The sequence below is a fragment of the Panthera pardus genome, unplaced genomic scaffold, assembly GCF_024362965.1.
Source record: "Panthera pardus isolate Hobbes unplaced genomic scaffold, ASM2436296v1 HiC_scaffold_27, whole genome shotgun sequence".
Taxonomy (NCBI): Eukaryota; Metazoa; Chordata; class Mammalia; order Carnivora; family Felidae; genus Panthera; species Panthera pardus.
This window is the reverse complement of record NW_026526843.1, coordinates 101002046-101026937: the sequence shown is the minus strand read 5'-3', so window position 1 is coordinate 101026937 and position 24892 is coordinate 101002046. Positions and strand designations below refer to the sequence as shown.

The 24892-nt window shown below is 38.5% G+C and overlaps 1 protein-coding gene across 1 annotated transcript in view; it reads left to right on the top strand.

Annotated features, from left to right (window-relative positions):
• The first annotated feature begins 9806 nt into the window (after window positions 1-9806).
• The window catches only part of IL1RAPL1 (interleukin 1 receptor accessory protein like 1), a 1353681-nt gene continuing 1338595 nt past the window's right edge, over window positions 9807-24892 (top strand). The window contains exon 1 of the mRNA XM_019419745.2: window positions 9807-10768. The gene's annotated coding sequence lies outside the window, so the exon portion shown is untranslated. The remainder of the gene's footprint in view (window positions 10769-24892) is intronic.

The window sequence follows — 24892 nt, the reverse complement described above, 5'->3', positions numbered from 1 at the left end:
CGGAGAGAGAATCCCAAGCAGGCTCCGCATATCTGCATGGAGCCCCACATGGGGCTCGAACCCACAAACTGTGAGATTATGACCTGAGCCAAAATCAAGTGTCAGACCGCTTAACTGACTGAGCCACCCAGGCGCCCCTGTCCTTATTGCTTCTCATCCAGAATTGAAATGAATATCCTTTCATAAAGTTAAATCAATTGAAACATAAAATCTGCATTCTTTAGGGATACCTATACATGTGATAAAACTATATGACAAAAAAGTCAAAGGAAAATGACTCATGAGACTCTGTTTTCTTAAGTGAGGGGAGGCGGTTGGATAGATCGACAGGAGTACTGTGTCATACGTGTGATATAGGTAATTATCAAGTTGCTTACTTTTGGGTGGTGCTTTCTCAAGCATTTATAACCTCATGAAAGACAACTAACCAAATTAAGACATAAATGACATTGGGCTAATATTTCCATCCAAGAGTCATGAACAATACCATTTTGTATGCCTGACTTGCCAAAAAGAATGAAAAAAAAAAAGAGGGAAAAGAAAACATTTTTTTTTCTCACCTTTGAATGGCTCAGAGGTTATAGTTCAAGGTAGACTAAACTACTGACAGATGAAACTGAAATCTCTGTGGCTTGCAGGGCAAGCTTGCTTCTTACCCACACAAAGGCCAGGGCTGCTGTTCTTGGTTGTGCAGCTCTCAGCAATGACTAGGATCCTCCCGTGGCAATGCCCAAGGAGCCACGATCCTTCCGTCATGATTCCACCATGTTGAAGCCCTTTCCTTTAGGCCATGCATATGAAGGAGGCATACATGAAAACAAAGACTGAGGGAAGAACACCCCTCTGGAGACTTTAGTGATCAATTCTGGAAGATGTGTGTAACACACTGTGGCCCCACCTAGATGCAAAAGGACTGGGAAACAAAGTGTTTTTAAGTATTTGAGAAGGAAAAAAGTTAGGTGAACACATAGCATTGTCTCTGTCACAAGAGATTTTGCAATAATGATATTCAATATTCTATTTTTAAGTTACTACTCATGTTATACCATGCTGTAACCCCTCCCTAGTACGTGCTATCCTATCACCTGTCCTAGTATATTTTAATATCCTTCTGTTATCTGCTAAACATGTTCACAACACACAAACACACTAACACAAATTGACTATGGGTATCTAGTGATTAAAAACATCCATAATATCTTTCCCATCTCCTGTATGATTTACTTAAAGAGTTGTTTTTCTCAGTTTTAAAAATTAGTTCAGAAGGCCATACAGGTATTTACATAATGTTAACACACCCTTTATCGTACTATTCTTAAGTGCTTGAAAAGTTGAAATATTAACGTCTTTGCCTTGAAAGGTGTAATTTCATCATTTTTCTCTTCATTTAACAGAAACATAATAATTCCTTAGATCTCCTGTGGGAAAAAGAGAAACAGAGCAGACTGATGCACCAAACAAAAAGTAATACGCTCTTCTGGGGAAAATTGCACTCACAATGTTTGCTGAACTAGTACAAACTCTTTGGTTTATAGGTGGCCATATTAGGAATGTGAAGCCAATAAAGGCAATACACCAGCCAAATATAAAAGTGATAATTTTAGCTAAATGTGGCATAGAGGAAATAATCAAATGTTACAGTGGCGTATTAAGAGTAGTGATTAAGAAAAGTTACAATTTCCAACTTGGCCACACTGACACACTGAGCAAGCTATTAACAGTCTCTGTGCCTTGGTTTCCTCATCTGTAAACTAGCGATGACCAAAGTATCCATTTCTTTTGAGGAGTAAGTGAATTAGCACTTATAAAATGACTCCAAAGGTACTGGCACATAAGAAGTACTGAATAAATGCTAGCTATTATCGTTTCACAAAAGAATTAAACAAAGCTTTGATTGACACTAAAAAGTCAAAGGCATGATTATCTTAATTATCTAGTTCCTATTCTATGTTAAATTATACCAAATTAATTATGTTTCAAAAAGAGAACCCCATTTATTTCCTGAAAACATCTTTTTAAATAAACAAATGCTGCCTTTTCATATGCATTTCACAGGAAGACCCCCATATTTTAATATGATCAGCAATTTAACTTTAACAAATATCTGCCAACGGTTTGTTAATTTCATTGATTATTTTTAATAAAGTATTGTTGCGGTGGGAGTTAGACTTTTTATTTCTGGCTTTAAAACAAACTGTTTAAAAAACTCATTACTGAAATTTGAAATATGTACAAAAGTTCACACATTATATGCATACAGCTCAATGAATTTTCACAGTATAAATACATTCAAGTAACCAACATCAGGATTAAAAACAAACAAACAAACAAACAAACAAGAACTTTACCAGCACTTCCAAAGCTCCCCTTGTGGATCCTAGATTAGATTCGTTTTCTCCTTCCTATAAATTCAACCTTACAGGATGCACTCTTTTGTGTCTGCCTTCTTTTACTCGACATTATATTCCTCAGATTCAAATGCATTTTTGTGAAAAGCCATAGATTGTTACTTCACATTCCTGTATGGGAGCCTGCGGTATGAATATACCATATTGTAGTCACCCGCTCTACGGCTGATGAGCATTCCAGCAGTTTCCAGTTTGGAACTTTTTTCAATAAAGCTGCTGTGAACTTTCTAATACATGTTTTTGGTTAACGTATGTATGCATTTCCGTTGGATATAAACCTAGCTAGAGAATTGATAACATCATAGGTTATATGTAGGTTTAGAATTAACAGGAACTGCTGAAAAGTTTTCCATAGTTGTTGAAGCGATTTTTAATTTTGTCAAGAGTAGATTCCCAGATTGCTGGTGCTCCGACTCTTTGCCCACATTTAGTATTGTCTATTAGTTCATTTTAAACATTCTGGGGAATGTGTCATGATATTGCATTGTGGTTTAAATTTATATCACCATTTTGTCTAATGAAGTCCGTTACTCTTTTATACATTCGTTTGCCATGTGGTTAAGCTCTTTTACAGCGTGTGTATAACAGACTTACTCAATTGGCAGATGTGTTTCAGTATTATGCTAATTATCATCATAACTAGCTAGTTAGAAGACTCAGACTCATCTACTTGGCTTGCCCTGAACAAAGTTGGACTGGTCCTGAGATGATTGACAAATAATACTCACATATTCTAGTCAGAGGCAGGGCTAGTCCTAATCAAAAACACCACCTCTTTATTAAAAAAAAAAAAAAAAAAAAAAAGGCAAGCAATCTTACTTGAAGTTCTGGTCCCCTTCAACCCCATAGCTGATATAACAAAAACAAAACACTAACAAAGATAAAAACATCAGAGGATGCCTGGCTGGCTCAGTCAGAAGAGAGTGTGCCTCTTGATCTCAGGTTCGTGAGTTAGAACCCCAGGTTGGGCATAGAGATTATGTAAATAAACTTAAAAAGGAGCGGAACAAAATTAAAAACATCCTTGTCTCCGTTTACACCACTATAACACTGTCTGGGAAGGAAAAGAAATGAAACCAAATTAAAGAAGGTGAAATGAAACAAACATGCTTCTCTCAAACACATACTCTGTCCTAGGCTCTCTGCTAGATGTACATGCTGCGCGGGCCCCAGGGGAAGGTGACCCTATGGAGTTCATGTGTTATAGGAGGACATTGAAACTCAGAGAAGGCAAGGAATTTTCTCAAGTCCAGACACTGATAGGTCAGGATTCAACCCAGATCTTATTATATCCGATATCTCTCTTATGTCCTCAATTTATCTTTTTAAAGGAAAGGCTGACAGGCAATATGGCTGAGTCATGCCAGAAGAGAACTCCTACCACTTCCTAGCTTTGTGAGTTTAAATAACTATGTCATTTGGCCATGCGAGACTCAATTTCCTCTGACTAAAATAAAGAAATTATTCAAGGTGATCTCTAGAACCCCCTTCGAAAACCGATTCTATGATTTTAAACACTTTTGATTTCTACTACTAGGACCATTGCTACTTCTTTCCAGGTAGAAGAAAACTGGTCTACTTAGGTGTTGCTCTTTATTCCTGGCCTTCACTCATTTTCTGATTTTTATTTTGCTCAGCCCTCAAGGTCACTGAACTAACACCTACTCCGTTCAATCTTGCCTGATTCTTTGAGGCTGAATTCAGAACTCTCCTATAGCAGTCCTCACACTGTCTATCACATGTGTGGTTTATGTGTCTCCCTCCCTCTTGACTTGAGGTCCCTAACGACATGCACTTGTGCCTCAGTCATCCTTCCTTACAGCCACGAACCCCGGCACTGTCTGGCATGTTGTAGGACGTAAAGAAATGGAGAAATGAACAGATTATCTGCTTCCACTCACACAGGTTGACTATTTAAAAGCTAGAGATGGGACCTCTATGATTATTTCTTGTTACCCTCTGTCTTGGGTTCCCAGACACCAAGCAAGAGTGTGATTACAGGCAAAGTCCCAGCTTCGGCCTGATTTCACAGGGGACCTTCAGAGTGTAAATTATGCCTGAGAGTTTTTCTGAACTAATAGTCAAAAGAGCAAGGGGTTCACACTCCCCTATCAGTCAGTCATTGGCTAAGGTGGAGGAGGGTTGTAAACTCCAGGCCCTTCCAACCCTCATTACAAGCAAGTCAAGCAGTACCAGGAGCCCAAGAACAGTGGTTCAAGAGGTTCCCACTGCTGGCCTTTAAAGGCAAAGCACAGGGAAGAGAGAGATGGCTTTGAGCATACAGAGATGCAATCTGAGGGATCTGGCCTGAACTTTGACAGTGCCTGCTTTACCCTTTTCTCCTGTTCTATTTCCATTTGAAAGCCATTATAAATCTACGAAATTTAGGATACACTGGCATTCGATTCCATACTTTATACTCTGAAACATTAGCTCCTACTGCTCTCCTCCTTCACTAAGCTATTTTATATACCTTAATTACCACGAAGTGCCCTGAATCATTTCAATGGAAGCGGTCTTCCATGTGTGTATAGTAATACCATTTTCATTTAATTTCCCAAACCCGGAAGACTTCATTCTGCCCTGCCTCTTCCAAATCATTCAATGCAGGAAATGTTATTGTCGTTTTACCTACTTTGACCATAACATCTGAAGCCATTTGTGTGTGTGTGTGTGTGTGTGTGTGTGTGTGTGTCACCGATATGAAGGAGAATACACTGCCACAGGCCGTGTGTCCCGGATATCATGACGCCTAATACAAATACATATAAAAAGGAGCAAGTGGTCTGTTTCAGTAGAACCATATGCAGAGATCAGAAATTCACCAAGAAATAGGACTTTTGACTCCTGAGTTCTCATCAGATTTCATGAAAACAAACTTTAGGAGAGCAGCAAACTCGCCTAGATACGTCCACAGTGATATCCTCGGGACCTCCAACCATGCCCGTCACATAGTGGGATTTCAGTGCACATTCCCTCAATGACAATTTCACCCACCTGAAATATTGCTCTGTGGTTTTATTTAAACTACTTGTCAGCATGGAATGACTTCTGCACTCCCTTCTGAAAGTGGGTGAATTTCCATGGTGAGCAGTTCCTCTATATACAGTTTGCAAATCATTTTGGGAACCTTCCAAATGAAAGGCACTGTATAAATATACCCTCCCACCGGCAGCCAGCCGGCTTTCCACCGGGGATGCATTTGCATCACTTATGTACATAGTGTTTCATTTGGGGCATTGCTTTTATTTTTATGACCATAAAAGAAATATTCACAGTATGAACAATAATGTAAAGTGCATTCAAGAAAATATATATTTGTATATTTTTATGATTGGAAACTTAGAAATCTGAGAGAAAAGCAGGCATGGCATTTTTCTTTCCCATTGCTGTTTGCTTTTTCATAGCATTCTTTATTATTTCTGAACTTTATTGTAGAATTTCGCTGAAATGCTCAAGTCTTTGTACATATGTGGTGGTGGGTTCAAATGAATGTTGCTGGAAAAAGGCCTGAAAACGAAGGGTGCTTGGTTTTGCATTTATTCATGTCTGTAATAATAGTTTGCTTAAGCATTGTCTTTTTGTGGATGGAGTCCTCTGTAAGGAGAGAAAGAGAAAAGTAAGCAACCTTATGTACAAAATACTTTCCAAGTAACTTAGCATGATAATGGGGACTTTCACAGAGAAAAAATCTTTCAAGGGAAATATTTTAGCCTTTTAACAAAAGGGGGGCTGATTTCATAGCACATTACTGGGGAGCTAGACTTTGAATTTATCTCATACAGAAAATGTTTAATGAACTTTGAAATAAATTGCCAACGGAGTTAAATCCAAATCTCTATAAGTTATGTATTTACCCACACAGAATCATCTGCATACAAAAGATGAATGGAATTATAACTCCTTAATTTATACATTTGCATAATTAATTAAATCTAAACAATGAAATATCCCATGTTAGACCTATTTTCCAGGTATTCTAGCCTTAATTTCATTAAATTTAATTTCATTAAAAAGAGGAGCTACCTTGAATATCCAGAGTATTTTTTTATATAACAAAACACCTAAAAAGGTAGATTAAATAAAACTCTTGCTCACGCCACTGAGGGATGACGTGAAATGTGGAAAATTAATTGTAGGCTACCAATGGTTAAAGGCAGACTCAGTAAGAATTTGAGTTCATTTCCTGTTTTCACAATTCTCTTTCGTAAATGCAAAACCTGGTAGTTTCTCACTTTTTACTAATAAAACAATGAAAGTGATTTTTGAAACCTCAGCTATAGGATAGTAATGTTAGGAAATAGCTCGCTCAGGTTATTGGTGGCTTATAAAGTAGATGTTATTGCATTCTCCATCTCCTCAGTCACAATATTATTGTAGGTAAACTCAAATTTCATATTCCCAGTAATACCAACTTTGTTTCATTAAAATGAATCTCTTATTTAAAATATCTTGACATTCTTCTTTTTTATTAGTAGAAAATAAAACAGCAGTTCCTTCAGTTGAGAAAAGCTAGAAGCATGGAATTGATCTGCAGCCAGTTTTTACTACAAACCCCATAATGCTTTGGATTATAGCCTACAATCCCCACACTGCAGCACCAAACTTACTGTTAACTATCCAGATTCTGGAAAAGAAAAAGAACAGGATATTTGAGAAGAACTTTGTAACATGCAAGGATTCTGCTTGAATAGACGATTATTAATTTTTTTCAGTATCTTCAGACATGTTGGCCTTTTTCTTTACTAAAAAAGTCATTGTTATGAATATGGGCACTATTTTTTCATCCTGAATCTCAGGTCATTTATTCTCAAACAATGTGCCCAGGTATATAGTTCCCTTGTCAAAGCCTCTTTTACACCCATCAGTGAGTTGTGTAGTTTTCTAGTCCCCCCCCCCCCCCCCCCCGCCCGCCGACCAACCCTGCTTTGGAGGGAGGTCAACTTTTTCAGATTTGAAAATAAAATCACAATGCATTGTTTAATGCTCTAAACATCTGCAAATGAGAATTTGGTGAAGTAATTAAAATTCTTAATTAGATGCACCTTGCAGCTGCTGTTAGTCTTAATTGGCAATAATGCAGCTACGTTTTGTTCTGACACCTATCTTCAGAAGAGTTAGAGAGAGAAGTGAAGGGAGGCAACAGGAAAATGTTCCCACACAGTTCAAGAGAGTTCGCACAAAGAGGATCCCATGGCAACAAACAGCGAGGCCCACAGTCGGCTCTGTGAGATCCAGGAATAGACAATGCTTCACCTCGGATTCAAACAAATACTTCCCTTCCTGCGTCTGAAGAGAAAGTGTTTGAAATCATCTGTTGCAATAACATTTAAATGGTCAAATGTTCATCTGTGTAGAGTAACAAACTGGCAGAAGCCTTGCAATTAAGAGACTTGAGTTTTATACCCCATGGATCTGGAGTGGACCTTGGAAATGTGTCATTTTACAGACATGGAAACTGAGGCCAAGAGAAATCAAAGTGATTCTCTCGGGTAATTATGGCTAGTTAGGAGTAGAAATTAGACTCAAATCTAGGATTTGAGCCTACAGTCCAGGACTTTTACTTCTAAACTTTGCTAGAAGCAATTAAATTTGTTAATTGTGCCCCTCCCAGTCCGCTTGAGGTCTAGTTCTTTATTTAAATGGGTCAGCTAAAGGACTGTGGTAGGTGTTGAAAATATAGATCACTGGTTATGAGAAGAGAAGAATGTATTTCCCCCTCACCGCTGGTCCTCACTTAGCTCTGGACTGGAGCAGGCGGGGAAGGGGCAGGAAGAAGAGAGAAGTGGCACACAGGGGGGTAACCTGGGTGAGTTACCAGCAGGAAAAGCACGTAAGACACACACTGGAACCAGATCTGTGCTCACCTTGGATTGAGAAGTTTAATATAATGCTCCTTCCTTACAAATACAGACAGACGGCCCTTTGCAATCTGTCAGTCCCCATCAACTTCACCTGTGACCCGAGTTTAGCTCGCATTCGTTTTGCTCTCATGTCACCGAATATGCGGTGACATATTTGTCATGCAGTTTCCTTCATCTTCATTTGTGTTTTACTCTCCAAATTAAATGAAGACACAGTTCCCCAGGGCCCAGGCTGCTTTACCTATTTATTGTTCTGTGTTTGCTTTATCCTCTTAAAGTTTACATTACAAAAGCGTGTGGGAAGCGCTGTGGAGTGGGTTAAGGTTCTCTAGAATGGAGGCTACAGGTGGTGTATGGGAAAGGTCGATGAGTGGGGAGAGGGAGGGGTGGCGACCGTAAAAGTGTTCGTCAGTCCTTTTGCTGCCCTGCCCGCCCCACTCTCAGAAACGAACACTGTGGTTGCCATGTAAGCATTGAAACTGCCCTAGAGGCTTTCTTCTCCAAGCAAGTGTGGTCCGGAGACCAGCAGCATTATGATGGCTTATGGGCCACTTCCTCAGACATGCAGACTCTCGGGCCTCACTCTAGACTTCACTGAATAAGAATCTGCGTTTTAACAAGACACCCAGGTGATCATGCCTATGTTCAAGTTTGACTAGTACAGAATCCCAGGTGGGTATTATACTATCCCAAGGTATTGTAAAGGGCAAAGATCTTAACCTGAGCAAATTCCCCAATTTCATTGGCCGGTACCTACTTGGTCCCTCTTTTCCCATTAGGACTCCATCTCACAATCCTGCAGCGAACTCCGTTACGCGGTAGAGGGGAGGAGGAGACTCTTCAATCTCCTCCTTTCTGTGCCCCGCCCCCACCCCCACACTCCCAGAAAGCCGTCCACCAGCACTCTTCTCCTCAGCCCCCGTCACCTAGGGAAGATAGTGCTCTCCGCCCCTCTCCCCCCTCCTCCCCAAAACTGAAGGAGCAGCGGCCAGGAGGGTTACTGCCAGGAGGACTCACAGTTTACATATCAATACAGGCTGAAGCACTTTGCAAAACTGCGCTTTAGAAACAATTATCACCTTGCCACCTGAGGTTTGGAGCAGCCCCCTCCCTTTCCGCACTCCGCTTCCTTTTGAAATGTGGCTTAAAGTGGTACCGAGAATTGCTCTGTGGGGGTGGAGGGGGGCAGGAGGAGAGAGAGATCGCGCGCAATAACAAATCTGCTTTAAAGAGAGGAGATGAAAAGGAGGTTACTGTGAGCGTGTCAGTTTAGGCATCGCTCTATGTACCTTTCTGCTCATAGAGAAATGGAATCGTAATTCTAAGGTGGCTAACGCAAGAATGGGTCAGCGTCCACGTTCGCCGTCCGCTTTTGCCTGGAAAGACAGATTCCCGTTATTTGAGGCCTCTCAGGGTCTTTTCCAAAAGATTCCCAGGCTACCCTCCTTCCTCCTCAGTCTTCTGAAAACTAAAACTCGCAAAGCGGTGGCGTTCTGTGGATTGGCTAGTACTAAAATATCCATTGGGTGGCAGTAACACTATCCTCTTTATGACTTGCAGCAAACCGGAGAATGCATTCAATCAAATGAACCGATCTTGTAGAAACACTGGAATCATTTATGCATTGCAGTTTCTCTTTCTTGTTTTCGCTCCTTCTTTCCTGGGATATTTTGAGTGGATTGTGGCTATTAATCAAGATTTCGTGCTATTCGTGGTTTGCTTGTCGTTTTCGGTCAGGATTAGCATCATTCAAGGCAAACGCAAAGCTGCTTTTTTTCCCCCACTCTTTTCTGAAAAATCATTTTTGGGGGCTGCTGAAGAGAGCTAGGACCCAGGAGACACCTTCCCGAACAGCAGGGGTTGTGTGCTTTCACACAGCAGTACTGTACAAGGAAAACCCCGTCGGATCTGTTATTGCGGGATACTTGTGAAATATACATAGGATTCTTTCTTATGGCTGCATCCCGGATCTGGAAATTTTACTTGGAGACCAAGAGGATCTGAAGGGCTACATGCATACAGAAGATTTGCAAGCAAGACTCCGATTCTTGTCATAGAGCTCTCAGACTTCCTCACTTACCGGCCTTTTTTCCCCGTTCTCCTTTTTTTTTTTTTTTTTTTTTTTAATTAAATTTCTTCCCTCTTTTCCTGGTCTCTCCTTTCTCAGTGTCTCCTTTTCTATCTGCCTCTTCTTTTTTCTCCTAGTCGTCTTTTTCCCCCCTGCTCTGCACCTGGATTGTATCTTCACCAAACAATCGGGCACTTTGAGAACTAACTGGAGGCAGTCTTGTAGGGAAGAGCTGTATGGAATTATCTGCTTTTATGGTGAACTTGGCATTTGTGAATGGGTATCTTGTTCACAATATTAATTGCTAGCAAAAGCAAGAAAAAGAACACAGGAGTAAAACGTGGATTTTTCTGAATACGCATTGTGATGACCAGCAATTACCTTACCGACTGATATCCAGAGGAGAATAATTTGGAAGACTGTTGTGGGTAAGGTCATTTTATATATGCAAACCCATCAGTGGCGTGAGCAAACTTGGGCGTTTGTAATGGAAATGGGTGACTTGGATGATTGCTGCATCGCATTGATGGCTGTGATGTGGCCGTTATTGGCACTGAATGGAATAACTGCAGTTGGGTGTGTTGGTGTGTGTGTGTGCGTGTGTGTGTGTGTGTATGTAGGTCTGTATTCTGAGTGTAATTGAAAATAAATCAAAGCATCACTCCCCCCTCCAATTATTTTGATATGGAAGAGTGTCTTGAATTAATTCCGGGTAGACACTCTATTGTTTGGATGCAATATTTGTGGCTCCTGTGTTCTGGAAGGGGTAGCAGCAGTGAGAGGAACACTTACTGAAAAACCCTATTTAAAATGAAACGAGCTACTCTTTATTCATTAAAAGAAATATGTTTTCAACTCAGTGCAGCATTCTGCTGCATTTCACAGCCGCAATGGGACCAGGGACATCCCACTTGTCAAGTTCTTAAACTTTAAGGTGATAATCGTTGTTAATTATTCTCTAGGTTGTGATTATTGGAGATTATTAAGTACCCTGGGCTACTTTTTTATCCACCGGATTATCGTTCGGAAAGAAAAGAAAAGAAAACAAAACAAAACAAAAAGCTGGAAATGATGAGCAAAATAGAGAATAGTGCAATATTATTTTAAATGTCACCAAATGCTTTCTTTCTCAAGTTCAATACACCAATAATATAATTATTTTCCTAATACCCTAAATAGCTGAAGCTGCGACCCACGTGCAGGGGAGTTGAAGGTCTGGAAGCAGAGACCATCCTTTTATTGCAATGCAGCCGGCTTTGGAAATACAGGCAATTGCATACTTCCCTTAACCTTAAGTTGAGGATGTGTCCTATCTGCTACGTCTATTTTACCCTTTCAGTAAAAAGTTAGAGACTAGAGCACGAAGGATGTTTAAGCATATTCTCCCTGGGAAATGGGATAAAAAAAAATCAATATTGATGACGTGGTTCAGTGCACTGTACTGCAATGCTAAAGTCCCATATTCAGAACCTATGATGAGAGAATGAAGCATTTACATGTGTTATAAATCTCACCTGGTAGATTGATCTTAAGGGGAGGGGAGAAGCTATGTGGATATGTAGGAAGATGGATGGAAGTCGTGCATAATCGGTGATTATGTAACTTCATTACATCAGCGAGCTTCAGTCAACGATAGTGAGATGAAATGATTGTATAGAGGCAGGATCCATCACCCTGTTAACTTTTGAAGGCTTGTAACAGCTAACAGAGGAGGGGGAGGGCAGACAGAGATTAGCTCCAAGGGTCCTGTAAACCCTGATCTCTGTGGCATATTTAGCATGAGTTTTCTCATAGTGAGTTTCTGAGGGACAGCAGATCTATGTAAGCTTTAGGGCTGGACCAGAGCAATTTTAGCCACACCCGTGGAGAGTCCAAATGAGTCCGCAATGTTTCACAAGTGCCCCATTGAGTAATTGGGGCTGATGATCCCAGCCAAGGTCATAAGTTCTGCACCCTATGATTGACATACATGACTCCAACTGAGTAGAAAGTTAAATCGGTTGAAATGAAGACTCTGAACAGAGTGACTATTTGGGGTCATCTCGCATTTTTCCTGTTAGAGCTTAATGCAGATTTCAGCCTGGTGTTTCCCTCATGAAAGCGATTGCTTCCACAGTGTGTCAGAAAAGAGGGTTTTTGTACCTTTACCTTTGCCTTGACAACCTCTTTCTGGGCCATTTTAACCCTCCGGGAAAAGAGAAGTAAATACCTTCCAAGGTAATGGTATCTAGTTAAATTAAAAAATGACTGGTAATGAATTCATTATTAATACAAATCTCAGAAATAAAGAGCAACCCATTTTCAAGTTTTACTTATTGAATGGCTTAAAGGACATGTTGCAGCTGCCTGTGACTTTTACCATGAGATGAGATAAAGGTACTGTGCTCACCATACAGCGGAGGGAATACTGCAGAATAAAATGTCATTTACCCTGATGTTTTATTTGGAGCTGTGAATTTTTTTTTTTTTAAGAAAGAAGATACACATCAGCTCCTTTTGGCCTTCTAATGTTTGAGGATCTCTTTTTCCCTCAATAGATTAAAAATTCCCTCAAAATTCAACTCTGCTGAAATCCTAACCCTGTTGAATTAAATCACCTTTCCATCTAGTTGTGCTATTTTCTATTTCCCTTTATGTTTATTTTACAAAGGAGGCTAAATGACTTTTCTGTTGTGGAGATAAGATGATTCTTCCTGTTTTTCCTACGGAGTCAGGTGCAGGATCTAGACATCCACTAAGTAACTTTGAAAAGATCTCCTTCCCCCAAATCAGAATGGTGGAATGGTGGAATGAAATTTTGAGCTGCGATTTTTTTGAGACGACTTTCTTATTTCTGCAGGACATGCCCAAACATTGATGTATTGTGCCAGTGGATTTGGAGGTTTGGTGTTCATATTGTGTAGAAAATTGAATGTGAAGTTAACTCCTGATTCCTTCCTTCAGGGGTCAGGGTAACACTACAGCTGCTTCCAGGCTGTTAGTCTCCAACTATGTACAGAAATATCGTTTGCAATGATATTTCCTGTAGTCCTTATTTTAATATTTTATAAATGACTTCCTCAGTTGTTTTCTGACATAAGCCACACATATGTTACCAAACGGCATATTCTGGAGGTTTTATAAGCTTGGTGGGGGGATGGAAATAATACTAGAAAGAAATAGAAGTCTCTGAAAAAAGACACTTACCATGAAACAGACGTACGCATGTAAATGCTGTCCTTTTACTTGAAGACTGCGTATATTCACATTAGGAAAGATAGTTTCAATCATTTTAATGGCACTTTGTAACCTGTTAATTTGTTTTGAAAGAGGATTATGTAACCAAGGCAGGTTATAGCGTTTTTCTTCAGTATCCTACAAATCAATAATAAAAAGCTTTGCTTAATAGGAAAACACTTAAACATGAAGGCAGTGAATAATTTAAAATACAGTATCTGTTTCACTATTTCATTGCCCTTTTCTCAGCTCCTGTTATGTAGTTAGATTAGCAAATATTGAGGAAAATAGGAGAAGAGATGCCATTTATAAATATGGAAAGTACTGATTTTGTTTCCTGACTAGTTGCTTCAGCAAAGTCAGGAGATAATAGCTGATAAGCAATCACAATATTCCCAAAACTGGAAAACAATTCAAAAGAGATGTTTATTATGTTTGCAATGTATGTGAGCAAATCATGTTATTGTTAACATGACTTATGCGTGAAACATTTTTAAGAACAACTGAACTTGTGGGGTTACTTTAAAATTTATATATATTTCAGATTCTTTTAGCCTGTTATAAACTGACACGTTTGGGGTATACTTTGCCTTACAACAGATATGATCTTTGCTGTTTGACAAATCTTATGTTTTTATAAAGCAGACTCCTCTAAAATGTGTGGCACCCAAAGCGCCCAAGTGTTGATTAATAAGACGTAAAAGTAGCAAGTTTTTTGGTAATGCTCAACCTATAAAGCATAATTATAATAGCACCGTTTGGGCAGCTATAAATAAGGCCGTGTCGGCATTTTTATTGTTAAATTCCAATCCTATTTCCATTACTTGTATAAGGAATATTAAAGAGGAAGGAGCCCAGCTTTCTGATACAGACAGGTGTTGTGGAATTTGGGGCTGAGTCAGAGGGTCGGAGATGCACGTCATGCTCTAGCCTTGTGACTTCTGACCCTGCATTTCACCTCTCAGTGTTCAAGATAATCCTTTAAAATCAAGAATCATTTAAAATAGGATACTTAACACATTGCACTAAAGAAACAAGATGTGTGTCTCAGGGCTCACCATGATGGTATGCCTTAGACACAGGGAATTGTTATTATTAAGGGTTCTCCAAAGTTGTATGAATTTAACAGTGTCTTTTTTTCTCAAGCTCTTAGTGTAAATTTTTATAGGCTTTTCCTCGTCCTAATTACAGTTAGCTGTCAGGTAGTATTGTTCAGTCAGTAAGTAACAGACAAATTAAAGGCTTTGGTTCCTAACTTTCCCTGAGTACTCAGTTTTTTTGGCAGTGCTCATATGGGAATATAACCAAACCAAAACAAACCAAAACAAAAAAACCAGTTGCTTGTGAATAAGATTCAAAGCGTGGTAACTGAGAGTTTTGTGTGTGAGAGTGTTTTAAGCTGATTACTTGGTGTTTTGTTTTGTTTTGTTTTGTTTTTAATGCTCCCAAGTATTTAGACTTTCCTGTTTTTGGTACCAAGACTACACAAACAAACGTTGGGAAACAAACCAGATGCTACCACTTAAATTGGGTCATTTGACCAAAAGGGTACTCTCTTCTGTCACTTTCTTAACGAAAGCATAATGCATTTGAATACTAAGTGTAATAGAGGCCATAAGAATAATATAAAGATAATAGTTCTGTTTGGGAATTTGCTCATTGCAATAATTACTAACGTTCTTTAGGGGGAGGCAATCCCTCACGTGTCACCACTAACACTACATTTCTTTCGTGTGCTTGTATCTTGACGTTAATATATTTACATATATAGGAAAGGCATAGTTAGTGATATGACCTTCCATGTACGTTTTTAAGTGACTGGATAACCAGGTGAAAAAGCAAGTGTTTGTATTTTGGTTCAGGTAAAATTGGAAAATGGAAAATTAACCCTGTAAATAAAAGTAAATGTACACAGACTTAAAGAACTTTCCTGCTATAGAGCAACCTTCTCTTTGTAACTTCCCAGTGTCTTGCTTTTCATGTTAAGTATCCCTGATATTTCTTTGTTTCAGATGAATTTGATCATGCATGTTTATCTGACTTCATTGATGCCTATAAATAGCCAGCATTTTCTTGGTTTCCTATATTTTTAAAATGAATATTCCTTTTTGTCTAATGGAAATGCTTTAGATTTGCTCTGGCAGATTTACAAAGGAATATTATAGGAATGTAGACAGGCTTGTTTATTTGACAAATTCTGCTAATCACCTTACAAATATGCTTTTAATTTTCACCCAGAGAATGCCACCCTGGAGTATCTTACACTGCAGACAGCATTCCATTACAGGCCAACCACATGGCTCAGTGGACATACCCTCACTGCTCACCCTGACCATTGGCTTACAATGAAAAATCCTTAATTGGCACGCTGTTTTGGTTCCCCTGTATAGAAAAAAATGTGCAGGTATCAAAACTCTAAGAGTCCTAAGGCTTTTTTAGCTTTAGCGAAGGGATGACTGGCCGACCTGGTATTGCTTGCCTATCACAGGATCTGAAATTGCCAGGCAGTGAGCTGTGGATAAAGCAGAGGGAGAAAGCAAAGCACTTTAATATTTTTCTTCTGAAAGTCTGCTCTTTCCTGTTTTCATATTAAAACATTGAGAGTAATTTTTTTTCATGGCAAGCTATTCAAAGAGTGTGTTATAGTTACTATGTTTATACATATAAAATACAATAAATGGCACTAAATGAGCTATTCTGTCCAGACAAGAGCTACGTATCTAAGAATATATATTTTAGAGTGAAATTAGATAGTATTTTGTAATATTTCCTAAGTCAGGAAATAGTGTGTGGAGTTTGGACTAAGCAAAAAAATGAAATGGACTGTGAATTGTGATCATATAATTATAGAGTATCACTCTTTTCAATATGTTTGTTAATTATGTAGCTTACATTTTATGTGGATTATAATTATAAATAAATCACTGTATGAATAATCATAAAATTATTCATAGTGGTTTACTTTGTCATGGCCTGATCAAAATGAATTAATTGGTAGGTTCTTGCCCTATGAACATTTACATGTAATACAACCGTGAATTAGTATAGTGATCTTCATCATTTTCTGGTGTAAAGCTCCCCTTTCTAATTAAAAAAAAAAAATTAGAGGGCCACTTGATCATAGTTGGACTTTTAGTATCAGTTGATTGAACAAATACATAACAATAATGATAAATTATTATAAATATGATCATGCTTTAAAAAATTAATTTGACTATGGGTAGTCACAACCAAGTCTACTTATATCTTTGAAATGCATTCTTTATCTACAAAAAAAGTTTGGTGTATATTCTACATTCTAGACCCCTTGGAGTAACTCCTGCAGGCCTGGTAAATAAAAGGTATATATGTCTACACCCACAATACTCGCACATGCGTCGTATTATCTTACACACAAAATAAAAGGCAGGTACACAGCGTGCTGAAATGCATATCAAAGGAATTACATTTTTGGATGCATAGAGTTGGAGTATCTAGTTTCCTAAGAATATACGTTTAAAGTTCCAACACAGGTAAATTCACTTTCTAATTTTAGAATTGAACTATTATAACATTAAGTGTCTGATATTATGCAATAGTTGCACTGTAAAATATAAAATAAGCATTGTTTTTATTGCAGTCAAATGGAAACCAATTATTATAAATGTAGCCAGAGCCGATTATGATAGCCTCATACAAATCTAGTGAAATTCTATGAAGTGTAAAAGTATAGGGATGCCCCACTTTGTCATTTTAGCCAATGAGGAAATTTTGAACCAGAAGAATGAAATTATATTTCTAAGATTTCACAATTCGTTAGCTCTCCCAGGAAGCATGATTCCACTTTCCTGATACTATACAAGCCCTCAGTTGAGTATTTATGTCCTGGCATGAGATATTTTTTTAGTAGCGTGAAGCATAAGAAAAGTAATTGTTCTTGTTGAAGCAGATTTGAATGTATCTAATCCTTTGGCCTCTATGTCCCTTAATTAACTTGTGATCACTCACTTGGCGCCCCCACTTGGAATCTGTGGATTTTATTTATCCTTTACGTACACTGTACATTTTTGACCTCGTGTGCTCTCTGGAGATACAATGCAGGGAAAGTTGGGAAAATAGGTCACTGGTGGGACCTCCTTGCCTTTCCACACTGTCCTCTTTTCCATTAGCTTTATATCTCCCTACCTCCAAAGATCACTCTTCTTGGGAGCCCCTCCTTCTTCTGGACTTTCACACACATCCCAGCAGTGTTGAGTGCTACCTTCTTGCTTCCAAAGTCACCCACCTAGAGGTCTTGTCAAAATATCTTTTAGCCACATTTTATCCCTCTTTGAAGAGATGGAATTCCATATTTCATTTCTTCATCAACAAAGTCACTCTGCTTACATAGCCAATAACAGTGAACCAATTTGGGTGTAACGATGGCAATATACACCACACAGCTACTAAGTGAAGGAAATACAACCATATGTATGTATGATTTTTGTTAAGGTGATTAACATATGAACCACTGTTAATATGCTAAAAGGCAAACGTTGGGAATAATAGACTTCACCCCTTTGTGTTATGATAGTGACATTTGGGAAAAAATATACCTTTTTTTTTTTTCTGACCCAGAAAAAAAAAAGCCTTCGGTAGACCGCACTATATATGAAAAGGTGAGAGGAGGCTGTGGAGGACATACTTTTATTTTGGTTGGATCTTGCAGTGCCCTCTTGTCTTGCTGAGGAGGCAGCTGCTTAACATACCTGTTTGAAGAAATGACACCAGCTTTGGGTACCACAATGTTCCCAGCCTCTTGCCAACTTTATTTCGGAAGGAACACAGTCAGAGGAGCTAAAAACGGCAGTAAAAGTGGAAAACCGAGAGACTTAAAATGGTATCAGGTATTTTGTGTAAACAAAGCTTCATGTGTCCAAGGGAGAAAATTTGAAGGTAACAAATGAATCTGGTGGTTCTCAGTGCTTGCTTTTTGAATACCCCTGTTAAAGCCCCTAGTTGTTCTCACCATGACTGAACTCCTGAATGGTACTCAAGAGGTTCCCAGCACCACAGTGTGTAGAGTAAATGCATTCGAGGGGTCTCTAGGGGGTTTGGACTCTGCTGCTTTCCCTTGTCGGGGTTCTCCTCCAGGCCCCTGATAACACAGTCACACAGCAAGCCGTTCACATCAGTGGGGGTGCTCACTGCAATGAGTGAACAGTTTAGCTTCGCTCCAGGAGGCCACTGCCTGTCTGTTTAGTATTTCCAAGTCCCCGCATTGTTCATGGCTTGTAGTAGGTCACCAGTACATCATTGTGGCATGAACAAATGGTTAAACATTTAGTGACAACAGATCAGTTTTAGGTCAGAGTTCTCCCAACGCTGTGATGCAGGGTAAAGTGAGACAAAAAATGCTGATTGAAGAAAGAATAAAAAAGGAAAATTGAGCAATAAAGGAAATAGGATTAGTATTAGTAGTTTGTAATCTACAAATGGACAGAGGGAGAAGAAATGGGCAACACTTCTTTCCTCCCTTCCTCCCTTCATCCCTCCCTCCCTCCCTCCCTTCCTTCCTTCCTTCCTCCCTTCCTCTTCCTTCTCCTTCCTTCTCTTTCCCCTTCCTTCTAATCCCAGCATAAATATTTGAGTGCCTTCAGCTATAAGAAGATGTTCAAGGGATACAGACAGGAGCAATGGCATATATTTGGCCCAAAGATGGTTAGTCAGGGGTCAGGGTAATAAATGAAATCATATATAGTTGTAATTCAAGATAGTCTACTTCTGAGAGAGCTATCAAGTATGGTACAGGCTTGGGAAAGGGTCAGAACACATGCACTTGGAGAGATTAGGAGAAGTTTGTTAATGGAAATGAGGTTTAGCTAGACTTTGAAGGAGCTCACATTGGTAGGACAAAGAAAAACATTCCAGACAGAAGAGAATCAAGAAGAGAGATATCATAATATCATGGGGTACACGATGCACAATGTAAGAAGATAAGGCTGGAGGCCCAAGTCTCCAGGTCTGGCAGCCAGAAACAAATGGAATGGGGTTTCATGAGAATAAGGAAAACAGAACCTTTTTATGACCTACTCAGATTTATGCTTTAGGGAAAGAGGAATAAATTAAGAGTCTGTATCTCCAGGATATCTTTGATTCCAAGTTATGTGAATTTCCCATGGACTTCCAAGTTCCAACTCTTACAACTTTCTACCCATTGAACTTCTCTGTTCTCCAACAGCCATCATGGGCTCTGTTTCCTCTTCTCTTTGCTCCTTTCTTAGACTAAACCACTGTTACCAGTGCTAGATAAATACAGAGCCAAAATTTAAAATTAACTTTTCTTTTAAGCAGAAGGCAACATTCTATAATGGAATGTATCCATTCAAACTCTCTTTGCTTAGTTAAAAAGTTGCCACCCACCCTAGCAAAAATGCTGTGGTTTATATGCAACTCCTCAGTGAGAATGTTTGGCAATTCATTTGGGAAGAAGGGGAAGTTGGAGAAGGCAGCTGGGGAGAAAAAGAAAAAGGAAAGTGCTTTATATAATGTAATGGCAAAGTAAAAATATAAATTCCAAAATGGTTTTATATTAAGATCATGTGGAAAAAGAGTATTGCTTTAGAGCATAATATACATTCAGTAATAAGAAAATAGGATTTATTCCTAACAAGTATGAACTATTTTGTCAACCCCCAATAATTATAACACTTTGCAACTCTAGAAGGATGTAAAAACCCCTCATTTTAGCTGAGTTATTTTCTTTCTCTTACCAAATACTTTGTCTACACTTCTAAGTGGAATGAAACAAACCCATAAGGATTGTTTTTTCCATACTTTTTCTGATCTTTCTATATTGGAATTTCTAGTACATTGGGGAATGGCCAAACATTGAAGATAAAATGAATAGCGATACAATTTACGTAGGCACAAGCTAAAAATTATGTGCGTGGTTATCAGGATTCACCCAAAAGAACAAGTAGCACAGTCTAGTTATTAAACCTCACTCCCTTACCCTAAGGATATTGATTCCGTTGTGGAATTTGCACTTTTAAAGACTGTTGAGGTCAGTGGGAGCACCAGGGTGTGCCTTGGGAAGGTTTCACCCAAGCCCTCTCAAATCTCTTGTCAGTATTCTCTCCCCCCATATATATTATGGATACTGAATGATTTCCCATTATTCTCCAAAGTACCCTACCAACTCAGCGTCAACTTTTCAAGTTTGAATACCTTGCCCACCATAATGGCACAAGCTAAGACCCTCCTATGCTGAGATGTGGGTGTGGCCATTCTCTCAGGTGATTATTGAGGGGCCATTGTGGCTTATGTGGGCCCTTGGTAATCACCGTTCTTTGATCCTATTCAGTTAGCAAAATCACTCCTTCCAATATGCCTTTTAATTGAATAACTCCTTCATGTGAATGAATGAGAGAACTCTTTGAGGGGCCTGTCTATTGTAAGAATTGTGCCTAACATGGGCTGAAGATGTTAAAGACAGTTCTTGCTGACAAAAGTTTATGGTCTAGTGGGGAAGACATCTATGTTCAGTTGGGTTCCCTAGAAACAGAAGATTTCGTTGCTTCTGAGGCAGAGGAAGAGAGTGATTGCAGTGTGGTTGCAACGGAAGCCTCAGCATATCCTATGGGTCTTGCACAGTTGTCCAAAAGTGAGTCAAGGGTCAGTTCTTTCTCTTCCCCCATCCAGCAGTCACTGGCTGTGGGCTGCCCCATGGGACATGGCATACCTGTGAATAAGACAGTTTCCTGCAGCTCGGGGCAAAGCCAAGTGAAGGACTCAGCTGTGAGGTGTCTGCTGCAGGATGGGTACATAGGCCATGAAGAGAGGAATGAAAGCCATTTGGAAGCTCTGGCAAGAACATTTTATTCCTTTGCCTCTTGGGGCATGCTGTAGTAATGCCACAGAATGTTACCTAGGAAATACTGTGAAATCTTAAATATTTGTTAAGAGGGGTAAAGATACTAAATATTATTGAGTACAAGGCTTTGCTCTATGTAGTTAAATTTTAGAAACTAGTTTTCTGAGGAATGTAGTTGAATCCATATTACAATTACTCCTGTGTAGTTGAATCCATATTACAATTTCTCCTGTTATAAGTTACCAGATCATCAATATTTAGTGAGCATCTCCTGTCTGTTTTACATAGGGAGAAAGGAAGGAGTTGAAAATCCAGGTCTGGAGTGTTTACATAGGACCTATTTTTCTTTAGTGGTTTATGTCCTTGATTCCAAGGTTAAGGGGAGGAGTTGGTGGGAGGTCATGGAAGGGACAAGGAAATGGAGCAGAGTAGTGTGGGGCCAAGTTCTCTGAATTCCAAAGATAATAAGACAATTGTTTGGGTTATATGAGACAAGGCTGTAGATGGATAGTGAAAGCTGGCAGAAGGCAAGACACAATGAACTGAGTGGTAGTGGAATGAGTTGAATGTAGATTTACTGGTATAGAACAAACATAATGAAAGCAGTGTTTCATTAGCATTAGCCAATCTGTGATTTGGACTAGTTGGGAGGACTAGTTTAGAATATTAATGAATTTTAAACTATAGAAATAATATATCCTAGAGCTCAATATTTACTGAAAGGAGGAGATTCATATAACACTAATAACTTTCATTTTACATGAAAATATTAATTTCTGTCCTAAATTCGAGGGATGTGCTATTACTTTAAATTTTAAAATGCTTTCTTCAGTCCTAGTGAGGTGATAGAAGCACATTCTGTTTTTTATTTCCTGTGAAGATATTCAGTCAAGTTGAATACACTGAGACCATTGCGCCAGTAACTTTTTAAAGTAGTGGCTCTGTCTAAATGGACAGCCATTCATTAAATCACAGAACATTTGAATAAGAATGAACTTGGTACACCTCCTTGCAGACATATAAAATCTCTCTACTACAACTACAACTCAAATAATTATCCATTACCTGGCGTTCACTCTAACGAAAACCATCTCGACTATTTTTCTCCTCACTTGACTTGACATTTGACTAGATGATCAACTCAATTCAGTTCAACAAATACTCCCAGATTATGTACCTTCTCCATGCTAAATGCAAGCACCAGTCTGGAATGAGCAATTCACTCATTGCCAAAGTAATTAAATGTGTAAACTATGAAGTATTTTTAAAAAATCTGTCTTAAAAGAAACAAATAGTTCTCACCGCCACCACTAAGTCTGCTCTAAAACACTGGATCAATTTCTTCTCTGGTCCTGGCATGTCTTTGGTAATTAAAAAAGTTTATGATATTTTTCAAAGACCAAGAATTCAGTGAAGATGATACTCCTTTTCCATTACAAGACTGACTCCCGTTGTGTTTATGGGTGTATATGTTTTATCTTTCAAGTACATATTATTAAGCTTATTAAGAAGACCTCAGCATCTCTATATATTGACTCTTTTTTAAATTCAGTATAACTTTAAGGCTCCAGGCTCATAAGTTGTTCTATTTTTATTGTTTGCATCATGCTATTTGCGCACATTACGCTTTTCTTTTATCCTCATAGAGTTGAGTCAATTGATTTTAGCTTTGCCACACAAAGTACCACATTTCTTAAAGTAGGTAAGTCATGTGATTTTAAATTTCCTACTCAAGAGCTATGTGGGTGGTATGGGAGATGAGTGATGCCTATTGAAACAGACTGTGCATCAGAAGTTATTTAAGTTTCATCTGTATTTGTAAGTAAAAGAAAAGAAATACTATTTCCTGTTCCCAATATGAAAATTAGCTTTAATTTCTTAAGATCATAATCAGAGAAGTTGTGGTTTATTGCTCTAAGCACCTTCCTTGGCCTCACCCCATTTCCTGGAACCAAATATTCAAATCCTAGTAGATATGAACTTATCCTATATTAGTTTTGGAATTCACGCTAGTCCTATCTTATTTGTCATATTATTTGTTTTGATGTTACTATGACTGTGATTACAAAAGTATAAAAAGAATACATATGATAAAACCTGATCATGTGGCTTGAGTCCAGATTTTTGGATCTGAAAGATATTAAGAAAATTGAAGTTTCAGTTTAACTTCCCTGGAATCATTAGTTAAGTTGGAGAGTTTAAATATACCTAGCCATTATAAGTAAGTTACTACCACTCAAAGAAAGAATTACAGCCCCCAAAGTATATATTTGTATATGCACAAATTTACTTTTTGAGAATCTTAAAAGGTAAGTGGAAATGATTTAATACCAAAGGATAGTATCTAAGAAAACGTATTTGTATAAGACCTGTTCTAATTTTATGTTGGGAATATTAAAGTGTGGGATAACTTAGGGCAATGCACAAAATGCATTGAGTTCTAACCTCAGTGTCCAAACAAAAAATAGCTATATAGACCAAGATACTGGCCATTGATATAATAAGCTTAAACCCACAACTACATGGCCCCTGACAATACTGTAAAGTGTGCAGATTTTGCCTATGATATACTTCTGTCTCAATTTAATCAACTCTCAATTTCTTTGACCGCTATGCATGAACTTAAATAACTTTGATTTCTGAATGCTAAGAATTCCCCACCATGGAGAAGACTGTTCTCATAAGAATATTATGTGCTCCCCAGTCACCACTAGCTGTGTCTTTTTCTCCTCAAATTCTCCATTAAAAAATTTACTTCTGTGTGTGTAAATACAATTTTTGTCACCACGTACTACATCTACACCTCTACACTTCTATTTACTACACCTTGAATGTAAGGCTTAGATGGTGGGACCTCATCTGTCTGGGTCGCCACATGTCTCTGGTGCCTAGGAGAATGTATGGCACATAGTATTACTCAATACTGATCAGAGAAAAGGAGGGAGGGAGGAAAGGAGGAAAGAAAGAAGGGTCTCCAAGGTATCCTGGTGTCAGCAAGATAAATTAAAAAAGGAGTTGAATGAAACAACCCAATAAGCCCAGCTGAGGACCTATAATGTCGTTTGCATTGTAAAGATTTTGTTCATGATGCAATATTATTTATATAGTAGAGATTGTGTCTATTCCATCCCTCAGGTTCACAAGCCAGGTTCACACAGGCTTCAACACATGCATTAAAATGCCAGGTCGGTTGATAAAACACCCTGAATGCTGCACTGGGAGCTTATAACCTATAGCCAAAGGTTTTGGTTACCTCAATAATGCTGAAAACAATGTTTTAGGACCATTAATATGACAGTAATTTTTAACGTGAGTGAAGCAGAAATGGACTGGAATCTATACTTAGACAGCTACTGTACTTTTTATAAATTACAAGGTGATAAAACTCCTCATACTTTTTAGCTTCATAACTTTCTTCTCTACACTTTTTCCCCAACATGTAATTATTCATTAAGAGGAAGCTTTTTTTTAATATATGAAATTTATTGTCAAATTGATTTCC